Below are 12,184 nucleotides of genomic sequence, written 5' to 3' on the forward strand. Positions count from 1 at the left end.
GGCTGAATGTCACTGAGAAGCTCACAGAGACCGCCATAAGCAACAGTTTAAAAGAATGCCACAGACTAATCAACCAAACTTTTTGGGTTGGTTTCTCTTTTATAGTCTGCAGGCATTAAATGAAAGAAGTCAGTGTTCCAGCAGAGGGAGACAACGTTTCAGAAAAGGCATTGTAGCAAACCAAAAAAGAAATTTTAAGCGCAGCAGAGTAACCAGCTCACATACCTGTTAGCTCAGGTGAGTTTAAAAGGCTGCTGTTGATAACAAGGGCATTTGCTAAATAGATGGTGTGTGTGCAACAATATACTGAAAGGTCAATTATATTGTGCAGCTTATCTCACCACCTGTAGTTATTTAGGTGAAAGCTCCAAAATGCTTGCCTAATATGTCTGTTTATCCAAAAGGAAGTATAGAGGGAGAGCTAGATAGATAGCATTGCATTACATTACATTACATGGCAATGCAATGCACAGTTGCTGAAGTTGAACCAAAATGAGCTTGTCATCTGGCTTCTGCAACTTTTAACATGAAAAATCCAATGAGGAGAAGAAAAGCAAAGCCAAAGAGTCCATCCCAAAATCCGACAAACAAGCAAAATGAACAAAAAGCATTGAATTCAATTCTTTCTGATTTTAGAAACTGCATTAAAGAAGGGGTGCACCGGTCCTGGAGATACTGCAATACCAGGTCAATGCGTGGAGTGGACAGAGCAAGCTCTTTTTCCATCTCCCTGTTCTAAAAATCCATTTAATATATGGTCCCCAGATAGGGGACGTATCAGATATTAAACTGATAAGAACAGATACTACACTTGATCTTAGCCAAAAGGCCGAGAAGCGATAACCAGAATTGGTTTCCGAATACGGTGCCACCCAAGGATTCTGAAAAGTCCATTTGTGGAGATGGCCACCTGGACTCCCGTTAAGAAGACATGCTGTCAACCTCTAGATCCCTCACATGCCTGCACTTTTCGGCTTGCTGCTGCTGCAATCCACGCGTTTTAGATCTGCATAACTCCACCTCTTTTAGCACAGTACCCTCAACCCCCGGCTGTTCCCACCCGCCTCAACACCGTTGGAAGGGAGGAGAACAATTAAGGCGGGGGGGGGGGGTGGAACGAGCAGCTGTCTACCCTTAGCAGGAGGGTTGCTGATTAATTACCTCTCCTGCTGCTGCTGCTGCTGGCTGTCCAGCAGCAGACTGAAGGTGGCTGCTGCTGTGCTCAGGTATATAAAGGCTCAGAGCCTATTATGACACGCGCAGCCAGCGTTCCATTGCCACATTCCGTCTACTGCAGGCGGGATACCTGGATGGCTGAATGTCACTGAGAAGCTCACAGAGACCGCCATAAGCAACAGTTTAAAAGAATGCCACAGACTAATCAACCAAACTTTTTGGGTTGGTTTCTCTTTTATAGTCTGCAGGCATTAAATGAAAGAAGTCAGTGTTCCAGCAGAGGGAGACAACGTTTCAGAAAAGGCATTGTAGCAAACCAAAAAAGAAATTTTAAGCGCAGCAGAGTAACCAGCTCACATACCTGTTAGCTCAGGTGAGTTTAAAAGGCTGCTGTTGATAACAAGGGCATTTGCTGAATAGATGGTGTGTGTGCAACAATATACTGAAAGGTCAATTATATTGTGCAGCTTATCTCACCACCTGTAGTTATTTAGGTGAAAGCTCCAAAATGCTTGCCTAATATGTCTGTTTATCCAAAAGGAAGTATAGAGGGAGAGCTAGATAGATAGCATTGCATTACATTACATTACATGGCAATGCAATGCACAGTTGCTGAAGTTGAACCAAAATGAGCTTGTCATCTGGCTTCTGCAACTTTTAACATGAAAAATCCAATGAGGAGAAGAAAAGCAAAGCCGAAGAGTCCATCCCAAAATCCGACAAACAAGCAAAATGAACAAAAAGCATTGAATTCAATTCTTTCTGATTTTAGAAACTGCATTAAAGAAGGGGTGCACCGGTCCTGGAGATACTGCAATACCAGGTCAATGCGTGGAGTGGACAGAGCAAGCTCTTTTTCCATCTCCCTGTTCTAAAAATCCATTTAATATATGGTCCCCAGATAGGGGACGTATCAGATATTAAACTGATAAGAACAGATACTACACGTGATCTTAGCCAAAAGGCCGAGAAGCGATAACCAGAATTGGTTTCCGACTACGGTGCCACCCAAGGATTCTGAAAAGTCCATTTGTGGAGATGGCCACCTGGACTCCCGTTAAGAAGACATGCTGTCAACCTCTAGATCCCTCACATGCCTGCACTTTTCGGCTTGCTGCTGCTGCAATCCACGCGTTTTAGATCTGCATAACTCCACCTCTTTTAGCACAGTACCCTCAACCCCCGGCTGTTCCCACCCGCCTCAACACCGTTGGAAGGGAGGAGAACCAATTAAGGCGGGGGGGGGGTGGAACGAGCAGCTGTCTACCCTTAGCAGGAGGGTTGCTGATTAATTACCTCTCCTGCTGCTGCTGCTGCTGGCTGTCCAGCAGCAGACTGAAGGTGGCTGCTGCTGTGCGCAGGTATATAAAGGCTCAGAGCCTATTATGACACGCGCAGCCAGCGTTCCATTGCCACATTCCGTCTACTGCAGGCGGGATACCTGGATGGCTGAATGTCACTGAGAAGCTCACAGAGACCGCCATAAGCAACAGTTTAAAAGAATGCCACAGACTAATCAACCAAACTTTTTGGGTTGGTTTCTCTTTTATAGTCTGCAGGCATTAAATGAAAGAAGTCAGTGTTCCAGCAGAGGGAGACAACGTTTCAGAAAAGGCATTGTAGCAAACCAAAAAAGAAATTTTAAGCGCAGCAGAGTAACCAGCTCACATACCTGTTAGCTCAGGTGAGTTTAAAAGGCTGCTGTTGATAACAAGGGCATTTGCTAAATAGATGGTGTGTGTGCAACAATATACTGAAAGGTCAATTATATTGTGCAGCTTATCTCACCACCTGTAGTTATTTAGGTGAAAGCTCCAAAATGCTTGCCTAATATGTCTGTTTATCCAAAAGGAAGTATAGAGGGAGAGCTAGATAGATAGCATTGCATTACATTACATTACATGGCAATGCAATGCACAGTTGCTGAAGTTGAACCAAAATGAGCTTGTCATCTGGCTTCTGCAACTTTTAACATGAAAAATCCAATGAGGAGAAGAAAAGCAAAGCCAAAGAGTCCATCCCAAAATCCGACAAACAAGCAAAATGAACAAAAAGCATTGAATTCAATTCTTTCTGATTTTAGAAACTGCATTAAAGAAGGGGTGCACCGGTCCTGGAGATACTGCAATACCAGGTCAATGCGTGGAGTGGACAGAGCAAGCTCTTTTTCCATCTCCCTGTTCTAAAAATCCATTTAATATATGGTCCCCAGATAGGGGACGTATCAGATATTAAACTGATAAGAACAGATACTACACTTGATCTTAGCCAAAAGGCCGAGAAGCGATAACCAGAATTGGTTTCCGACTACGGTGCCACCCAAGGATTCTGAAAAGTCCATTTGTGGAGATGGCCACCTGGACTCCCGTTAAGAAGACATGCTGTCAACCTCTAGATCCCTCACATGCCTGCACTTTTCGGCTTGCTGCTGCTGCAATCCACGCGTTTTAGATCTGCATAACTCCACCTCTTTTAGCACAGTACCCTCAACCCCCGGCTGTTCCCACCCGCCTCAACACCGTTGGAAGGGAGGAGAACCAATTAAGGCGGGGGGGGGTGGTGGAACGAGCAGCTGTCTACCCTTAGCAGGAGGGTTGCTGATTAATTACCTCTCCTGCTGCTGCTGCTGCTGGCTGTCCAGCAGCAGACTGAAGGTGGCTGCTGCTGTGCGCAGGTATATAAAGGCTCAGAGCCTATTATGACACGCGCAGCCAGCGTTCCATTGCCACATTCAGTCTACTGCAGGCGGGATACCTGGATGGCTGAATGTCACTGAGAAGCTCACAGAGACCGCCATAAGCAACAGTTTAAAAGAATGCCACAGACTAATCAACCAAACTTTTTGGGTTGGTTTCTCTTTTATAGTCTGCAGGCATTAAATGAAAGAAGTCAGTGTTCCAGCAGAGGGAGACAACGTTTCAGAAAAGGCATTGTAGCAAACCAAAAAAGAAATTTTAAGCGCAGCAGAGTAACCAGCTCACATACCTGTTAGCTCAGGTGAGTTTAAAAGGCTGCTGTTGATAACAAGGGCATTTGCTGAATAGATGGTGTGTGTGCAACAATATACTGAAAGGTCAATTATATTGTGCAGCTTATCTCACCACCTGTAGTTATTTAGGTGAAAGCTCCAAAATGCTTGCCTAATATGTCTGTTTATCCAAAAGGAAGTATAGAGGGAGAGCTAGATAGATAGCATTGCATTACATTACATTACATGGCAATGCAATGCACAGTTGCTGAAGTTGAACCAAAATGAGCTTGTCATCTGGCTTCTGCAACTTTTAACATGAAAAATCCAATGAGGAGAAGAAAAGCAAAGCCGAAGAGTCCATCCCAAAATCCGACAAACAAGCAAAATGAACAAAAAGCATTGAATTCAATTCTTTCTGATTTTAGAAACTGCATTAAAGAAGGGGTGCACCGGTCCTGGAGATACTGCAATACCAGGTCAATGCGTGGAGTGGACAGAGCAAGCTCTTTTTCCATCTCCCTGTTCTAAAAATCCATTTAATATATGGTCCCCAGATAGGGGACGTATCAGATATTAAACTGATAAGAACAGATACTACACGTGATCTTAGCCAAAAGGCCGAGAAGCGATAACCAGAATTGGTTTCCGACTACGGTGCCACCCAAGGATTCTGAAAAGTCCATTTGTGGAGATGGCCACCTGGACTCCCGTTAAGAAGACATGCTGTCAACCTCTAGATCCCTCACATGCCTGCACTTTTCGGCTTGCTGCTGCTGCAATCCACGCGTTTTAGATCTGCATAACTCCACCTCTTTTAGCACAGTACCCTCAACCCCCGGCTGTTCCCACCCGCCTCAACACCGTTGGAAGGGAGGAGAACCAATTAAGGCGGGGGGGGGGGTGGAACGAGCAGCTGTCTACCCTTAGCAGGAGGGTTGCTGATTAATTACCTCTCCTGCTGCTGCTGCTGCTGGCTGTCCAGCAGCAGACTGAAGGTGGCTGCTGCTGTGCGCAGGTATATAAAGGCTCAGAGCCTATTATGACACGCGCAGCCAGCGTTCCATTGCCACATTCCGTCTACTGCAGGCGGGATACCTGGATGGCTGAATGTCACTGAGAAGCTCACAGAGACCGCCATAAGCAACAGTTTAAAAGAATGCCACAGACTAATCAACCAAACTTTTTGGGTTGGTTTCTCTTTTATAGTCTGCAGGCATTAAATGAAAGAAGTCAGTGTTCCAGCAGAGGGAGACAACGTTTCAGAAAAGGCATTGTAGCAAACCAAAAAAGAAATTTTAAGCGCAGCAGAGTAACCAGCTCACATACCTGTTAGCTCAGGTGAGTTTAAAAGGCTGCTGTTGATAACAAGGGCATTTGCTAAATAGATGGTGTGTGTGCAACAATATACTGAAAGGTCAATTATATTGTGCAGCTTATCTCACCACCTGTAGTTATTTAGGTGAAAGCTCCAAAATGCTTGCCTAATATGTCTGTTTATCCAAAAGGAAGTATAGAGGGAGAGCTAGATAGATAGCATTGCATTACATTACATTACATGGCAATGCAATGCACAGTTGCTGAAGTTGAACCAAAATGAGCTTGTCATCTGGCTTCTGCAACTTTTAACATGAAAAATCCAATGAGGAGAAGAAAAGCAAAGCCAAAGAGTCCATCCCAAAATCCGACAAACAAGCAAAATGAACAAAAAGCATTGAATTCAATTCTTTCTGATTTTAGAAACTGCATTAAAGAAGGGGTGCACCGGTCCTGGAGATACTGCAATACCAGGTCAATGCGTGGAGTGGACAGAGCAAGCTCTTTTTCCATCTCCCTGTTCTAAAAATCCATTTAATATATGGTCCCCAGATAGGGGACGTATCAGATATTAAACTGATAAGAACAGATACTACACTTGATCTTAGCCAAAAGGCCGAGAAGCGATAACCAGAATTGGTTTCCGACTACGGTGCCACCCAAGGATTCTGAAAAGTCCATTTGTGGAGATGGCCACCTGGACTCCCGTTAAGAAGACATGCTGTCAACCTCTAGATCCCTCACATGCCTGCACTTTTCGGCTTGCTGCTGCTGCAATCCACGCGTTTTAGATCTGCATAACTCCACCTCTTTTAGCACAGTACCCTCAACCCCCGGCTGTTCCCACCCGCAACAACACCGTTGGAAGGGAGGAGAACCAATTAAGGCGGGGGGGGGGGGTGGAACGAGCAGCTGTCTACCCTTAGCAGGAGGGTTGCTGATTAATTACCTCTCCTGCTGCTGCTGCTGCTGGCTGTCCAGCAGCAGACTGAAGGTGGCTGCTGCTGTGCGCAGGTATATAAAGGCTCAGAGCCTATTATGACACGCGCAGCCAGCGTTCCATTGCCACATTCCGTCTACTGCAGGCGGGATACCTGGATGGCTGAATGTCACTGAGAAGCTCACAGAGACCGCCATAAGCAACAGTTTAAAAGAATGCCACAGACTAATCAACCAAACTTTTTGGGTTGGTTTCTCTTTTATAGTCTGCAGGCATTAAATGAAAGAAGTCAGTGTTCCAGCAGAGGGAGACAACGTTTCAGAAAAGGCATTGTAGCAAACCAAAAAAGAAATTTTAAGCGCAGCAGAGTAACCAGCTCACATACCTGTTAGCTCAGGTGAGTTTAAAAGGCTGCTGTTGATAACAAGGGCATTTGCTAAATAGATGGTGTGTGTGCAACAATATACTGAAAGGTCAATTATATTGTGCAGCTTATCTCACCACCTGTAGTTATTTAGGTGAAAGCTCCAAAATGCTTGCCTAATATGTCTGTTTATCCAAAAGGAAGTATAGAGGGAGAGCTAGATAGATAGCATTGCATTACATTACATTACATGGCAATGCAATGCACAGTTGCTGAAGTTGAACCAAAATGAGCTTGTCATCTGGCTTCTGCAACTTTTAACATGAAAAATCCAATGAGGAGAAGAAAAGCAAAGCCAAAGAGTCCATCCCAAAATCCGACAAACAAGCAAAATGAACAAAAAGCATTGAATTCAATTCTTTCTGATTTTAGAAACTGCATTAAAGAAGGGGTGCACCGGTCCTGGAGATACTGCAATACCAGGTCAATGCGTGGAGTGGACAGAGCAAGCTCTTTTTCCATCTCCCTGTTCTAAAAATCCATTTAATATATGGTCCCCAGATAGGGGACGTATCAGATATTAAACTGATAAGAACAGATACTACACTTGATCTTAGCCAAAAGGCCGAGAAGCGATAACCAGAATTGGTTTCCGACTACGGTGCCACCCAAGGATTCTGAAAAGTCCATTTGTGGAGATGGCCACCTGGACTCCCGTTAAGAAGACATGCTGTCAACCTCTAGATCCCTCACATGCCTGCACTTTTCGGCTTGCTGCTGCTGCAATCCACGCGTTTTAGATCTGCATAACTCCACCTCTTTTAGCACAGTACCCTCAACCCCCGGCTGTTCCCACCCGCCTCAACACCGTTGGAAGGGAGGAGAACCAATTAAGGCGGGGGGGGGGTGGAACGAGCAGCTGTCTACCCTTAGCAGGAGGGTTGCTGATTAATTACCTCTCCTGCTGCTGCTGCTGCTGGCTGTCCAGCAGCAGACTGAAGGTGGCTGCTGCTGTGCGCAGGTATATAAAGGCTCAGAGCCTATTATGACACGCGCAGCCAGCGTTCCATTGCCACATTCCGTCTACTGCAGGCGGGATACCTGGATGGCTGAATGTCACTGAGAAGCTCACAGAGACCGCCATAAGCAACAGTTTAAAAGAATGCCACAGACTAATCAACCAAACTTTTTGGGTTGGTTTCTCTTTTATAGTCTGCAGGCATTAAATGAAAGAAGTCAGTGTTCCAGCAGAGGGAGACAACGTTTCAGAAAAGGCATTGTAGCAAACCAAAAAAGAAATTTTAAGCGCAGCAGAGTAACCAGCTCACATACCTGTTAGCTCAGGTGAGTTTAAAAGGCTGCTGTTGATAACAAGGGCATTTGCTAAATAGATGGTGTGTGTGCAACAATATACTGAAAGGTCAATTATATTGTGCAGCTTATCTCACCACCTGTAGTTATTTAGGTGAAAGCTCCAAAATGCTTGCCTAATATGTCTGTTTATCCAAAAGGAAGTATAGAGGGAGAGCTAGATAGATAGCATTGCATTACATTACATTACATGGCAATGCAATGCACAGTTGCTGAAGTTGAACCAAAATGAGCTTGTCATCTGGCTTCTGCAACTTTTAACATGAAAAATCCAATGAGGAGAAGAAAAGCAAAGCCAAAGAGTCCATCCCAAAATCCGACAAACAAGCAAAATGAACAAAAAGCATTGAATTCAATTCTTTCTGATTTTAGAAACTGCATTAAAGAAGGGGTGCACCGGTCCTGGAGATACTGCAATACCAGGTCAATGCGTGGAGTGGACAGAGCAAGCTCTTTTTCCATCTCCCTGTTCTAAAAATCCATTTAATATATGGTCCCCAGATAGGGGACGTATCAGATATTAAACTGATAAGAACAGATACTACACTTGATCTTAGCCAAAAGGCCGAGAAGCGATAACCAGAATTGGTTTCCGACTACGGTGCCACCCAAGGATTCTGAAAAGTCCATTTGTGGAGATGGCCACCTGGACTCCGTTAAGAAGACATGCTGTCAACCTCTAGATCCCTCACATGCCTGCACTTTTCGGCTTGCTGCTGCTGCAATCCACGCGTTTTAGATCTGCATAACTCCACCTCTTTTAGCACAGTACCCTCAACCCCCGGCTGTTCCCACCCGCCTCAACACCGTTGGAAGGGAGGAGAACCAATTAAGGCGGGGGGGGGGGTGGAACGAGCAGCTGTCTACCCTTAGCAGGAGGGTTGCTGATTAATTACCTCTCCTGCTGCTGCTGGCTGTCCAGCAGCAGACTGAAGGTGGCTGCTGCTGTGCGCAGGTATATAAAGGCTCAGAGCCTATTATGACACGCGCAGCCAGCGTTCCATTGCCACATTCCGTCTACTGCAGGCGGGATACCTGGATGGCTGAATGTCACTGAGAAGCTCACAGAGACCGCCATAAGCAACAGTTTAAAAGAATGCCACAGACTAATCAACCAAACTTTTTGGGTTGGTTTCTCTTTTATAGTCTGCAGGCATTAAATGAAAGAAGTCAGTGTTCCAGCAGAGGGAGACAACGTTTCAGAAAAGGCATTGTAGCAAACCAAAAAAGAAATTTTAAGCGCAGCAGAGTAACCAGCTCACATACCTGTTAGCTCAGGTGAGTTTAAAAGGCTGCTGTTGATAACAAGGGCATTTGCTAAATAGATGGTGTGTGTGCAACAATATACTGAAAGGTCAATTATATTGTGCAGCTTATCTCACCACCTGTAGTTATTTAGGTGAAAGCTCCAAAATGCTTGCCTAATATGTCTGTTTATCCAAAAGGAAGTATAGAGGGAGAGCTAGATAGATAGCATTGCATTACATTACATTACATGGCAATGCAATGCACAGTTGCTGAAGTTGAACCAAAATGAGCTTGTCATCTGGCTTCTGCAACTTTTAACATGAAAAATCCAATGAGGAGAAGAAAAGCAAAGCCAAAGAGTCCATCCCAAAATCCGACAAACAAGCAAAATGAACAAAAAGCATTGAATTCAATTCTTTCTGATTTTAGAAACTGCATTAAAGAAGGGGTGCACCGGTCCTGGAGATACTGCAATACCAGGTCAATGCGTGGAGTGGACAGAGCAAGCTCTTTTTCCATCTCCCTGTTCTAAAAATCCATTTAATATATGGTCCCCAGATAGGGGACGTATCAGATATTAAACTGATAAGAACAGATACTACACTTGATCTTAGCCAAAAGGCCGAGAAGCGATAACCAGAATTGGTTTCCGACTACGGTGCCACCCAAGGATTCTGAAAAGTCCATTTGTGGAGATGGCCACCTGGACTCCCGTTAAGAAGACATGCTGTCAACCTCTAGATCCCTCACATGCCTGCACTTTTCGGCTTGCTGCTGCTGCAATCCACGCGTTTTAGATCTGCATAACTCCACCTCTTTTAGCACAGTACCCTCAACCCCCGGCTGTTCCCACCCGCCTCAACACCGTTGGAAGGGAGGAGAACCAATTAAGGCGGGGGGGGGGAGGGGGTGGAACGAGCAGCTGTCTACCCTTAGCAGGAGGGTTGCTGATTAATTACCTCTCCTGCTGCTGCTGCTGCTGGCTGTCCAGCAGCAGACTGAAGGTGGCTGCTGCTGTGCGCAGGTATATAAATGCTCAGAGCCTATTATGACACGCGCAGCCAGCGTTCCATTGCCACATTCCGTCTACTGCAGGCGGGATACCTGGATGGCTGAATGTCACTGAGAAGCTCACAGAGACCGCCATAAGCAACAGTTTAAAAGAATGCCACAGACTAATCAACCAAACTTTTTGGGTTGGTTTCTCTTTTATAGTCTGCAGGCATTAAATGAAAGAAGTCAGTGTTCCAGCAGAGGGAGACAACGTTTCAGAAAAGGCATTGTAGCAAACCAAAAAAGAAATTTTAAGCGCAGCAGAGTAACCAGCTCACATACCTGTTAGCTCAGGTGAGTTTAAAAGGCTGCTGTTGATAACAAGGGCATTTGCTAAATAGATGGTGTGTGTGCAACAATATACTGAAAGGTCAATTATATTGTGCAGCTTATCTCACCACCTGTAGTTATTTAGGTGAAAGCTCCAAAATGCTTGCCTAATATGTCTGTTTATCCAAAAGGAAGTATAGAGGGAGAGCTAGATAGATAGCATTGCATTACATTACATTACATGGCAATGCAATGCACAGTTGCTGAAGTTGAACCAAAATGAGCTTGTCATCTGGCTTCTGCAACTTTTAACATGAAAAATCCAATGAGGAGAAGAAAAGCAAAGCCAAAGAGTCCATCCCAAAATCCGACAAACAAGCAAAATGAACAAAAAGCATTGAATTCAATTCTTTCTGATTTTAGAAACTGCATTAAAGAAGGGGTGCACCGGTCCTGGAGATACTGCAATACCAGGTCAATGCGTGGAGTGGACAGAGCAAGCTCTTTTTCCATCTCCCTGTTCTAAAAATCCATTTAATATATGGTCCCCAGATAGGGGACGTATCAGATATTAAACTGATAAGAACAGATACTACACTTGATCTTAGCCAAAAGGCCGAGAAGCGATAACCAGAATTGGTTTCCGACTACGGTGCCACCCAAGGATTCTGAAAAGTCCATTTGTGGAGATGGCCACCTGGACTCCCGTTAAGAAGACATGCTGTCAACCTCTAGATCCCTCACATGCCTGCACTTTTCGGCTTGCTGCTGCTGCAATCCACGCGTTTTAGATCTGCATAACTCCACCTCTTTTAGCACAGTACCCTCAACCCCCGGCTGTTCCCACCCGCCTCAACACCGTTGGAAGGGAGGAGAACCAATTAAGGCGGGGGGGGGAGGGGGTGGAACGAGCAGCTGTCTACCCTTAGCAGGAGGGTTGCTGATTAATTACCTCTCCTGCTGCTGCTGCTGCTGGCTGTCCAGCAGCAGACTGAAGGTGGCTGCTGCTGTGCGCAGGTATATAAAGGCTCAGAGCCTATTATGACACGCGCAGCCAGCGTTCCATTGCCACATTCCGTCTACTGCAGGCGGGATACCTGGATGGCTGAATGTCACTGAGAAGCTCACAGAGACCGCCATAAGCAACAGTTTAAAAGAATGCCACAGACTAATCAACCAAACTTTTTGGGTTGGTTTCTCTTTTATAGTCTGCAGGCATTAAATGAAAGAAGTCAGTGTTCCAGCAGAGGGAGACAACGTTTCAGAAAAGGCATTGTAGCAAACCAAAAAAGAAATTTTAAGCGCAGCAGAGTAACCAGCTCACATACCTGTTAGCTCAGGTGAGTTTAAAAGGCTGCTGTTGATAACAAGGGCATTTGCTAAATAGATGGTGTGTGTGCAACAATATACTGAAAGGTCAATTATATTGTGCAGCTTATCTCACCACCTGTAGTTATTTAGGTGAAAGCTCCAAAAT

General features: G+C 45.1%; 9 non-coding genes across 9 annotated transcripts; all 9 read right to left on the bottom strand.

Moving 5' to 3' along the window:
- Positions 1-650: 650 nt before the first annotated feature.
- Positions 651-841, bottom strand: LOC141190668 (U2 spliceosomal RNA). Its single transcript, XR_012264686.1, has one exon. It is a non-coding gene; the product is annotated as a U2 spliceosomal RNA (small nuclear RNA).
- Positions 842-1,962: 1,121 nt separating this feature from the next.
- Positions 1,963-2,153, bottom strand: LOC141184874 (U2 spliceosomal RNA). Its single transcript, XR_012259588.1, has one exon. It is a non-coding gene; the product is annotated as a U2 spliceosomal RNA (small nuclear RNA).
- Positions 2,154-3,273: 1,120 nt separating this feature from the next.
- Positions 3,274-3,464, bottom strand: LOC141190669 (U2 spliceosomal RNA). Its single transcript, XR_012264687.1, has one exon. It is a non-coding gene; the product is annotated as a U2 spliceosomal RNA (small nuclear RNA).
- A 1,122-nt stretch (positions 3,465-4,586) lies between these two features.
- Positions 4,587-4,777, bottom strand: LOC141184875 (U2 spliceosomal RNA). Its single transcript, XR_012259589.1, has one exon. It is a non-coding gene; the product is annotated as a U2 spliceosomal RNA (small nuclear RNA).
- Positions 4,778-5,898: 1,121 nt separating this feature from the next.
- Positions 5,899-6,089, bottom strand: LOC141190670 (U2 spliceosomal RNA). The gene has a single exon (XR_012264688.1). It is a non-coding gene; the product is annotated as a U2 spliceosomal RNA (small nuclear RNA).
- Positions 6,090-7,211: 1,122 nt separating this feature from the next.
- On the bottom strand, positions 7,212-7,402 carry LOC141190671 (U2 spliceosomal RNA). Its single transcript, XR_012264689.1, has one exon. It is a non-coding gene; the product is annotated as a U2 spliceosomal RNA (small nuclear RNA).
- Positions 7,403-8,522: 1,120 nt separating this feature from the next.
- LOC141190672 (U2 spliceosomal RNA) lies at positions 8,523-8,713 on the bottom strand. Its single transcript, XR_012264690.1, has one exon. It is a non-coding gene; the product is annotated as a U2 spliceosomal RNA (small nuclear RNA).
- A 1,114-nt stretch (positions 8,714-9,827) lies between these two features.
- On the bottom strand, positions 9,828-10,018 carry LOC141190674 (U2 spliceosomal RNA). Its single transcript, XR_012264692.1, has one exon. It is a non-coding gene; the product is annotated as a U2 spliceosomal RNA (small nuclear RNA).
- Positions 10,019-11,144: 1,126 nt separating this feature from the next.
- Positions 11,145-11,335, bottom strand: LOC141190675 (U2 spliceosomal RNA). The gene has a single exon (XR_012264693.1). It is a non-coding gene; the product is annotated as a U2 spliceosomal RNA (small nuclear RNA).
- Positions 11,336-12,184: the final 849 nt, after the last annotated feature.

Source organism: Phyllobates terribilis, unplaced genomic scaffold, assembly GCF_046119375.1.
Source record: "Phyllobates terribilis strain yellow unplaced genomic scaffold, ASM4611937v1 Scaffold_40__1_contigs__length_11209783, whole genome shotgun sequence".
Taxonomy (NCBI): Eukaryota; Metazoa; Chordata; class Amphibia; order Anura; family Dendrobatidae; genus Phyllobates; species Phyllobates terribilis.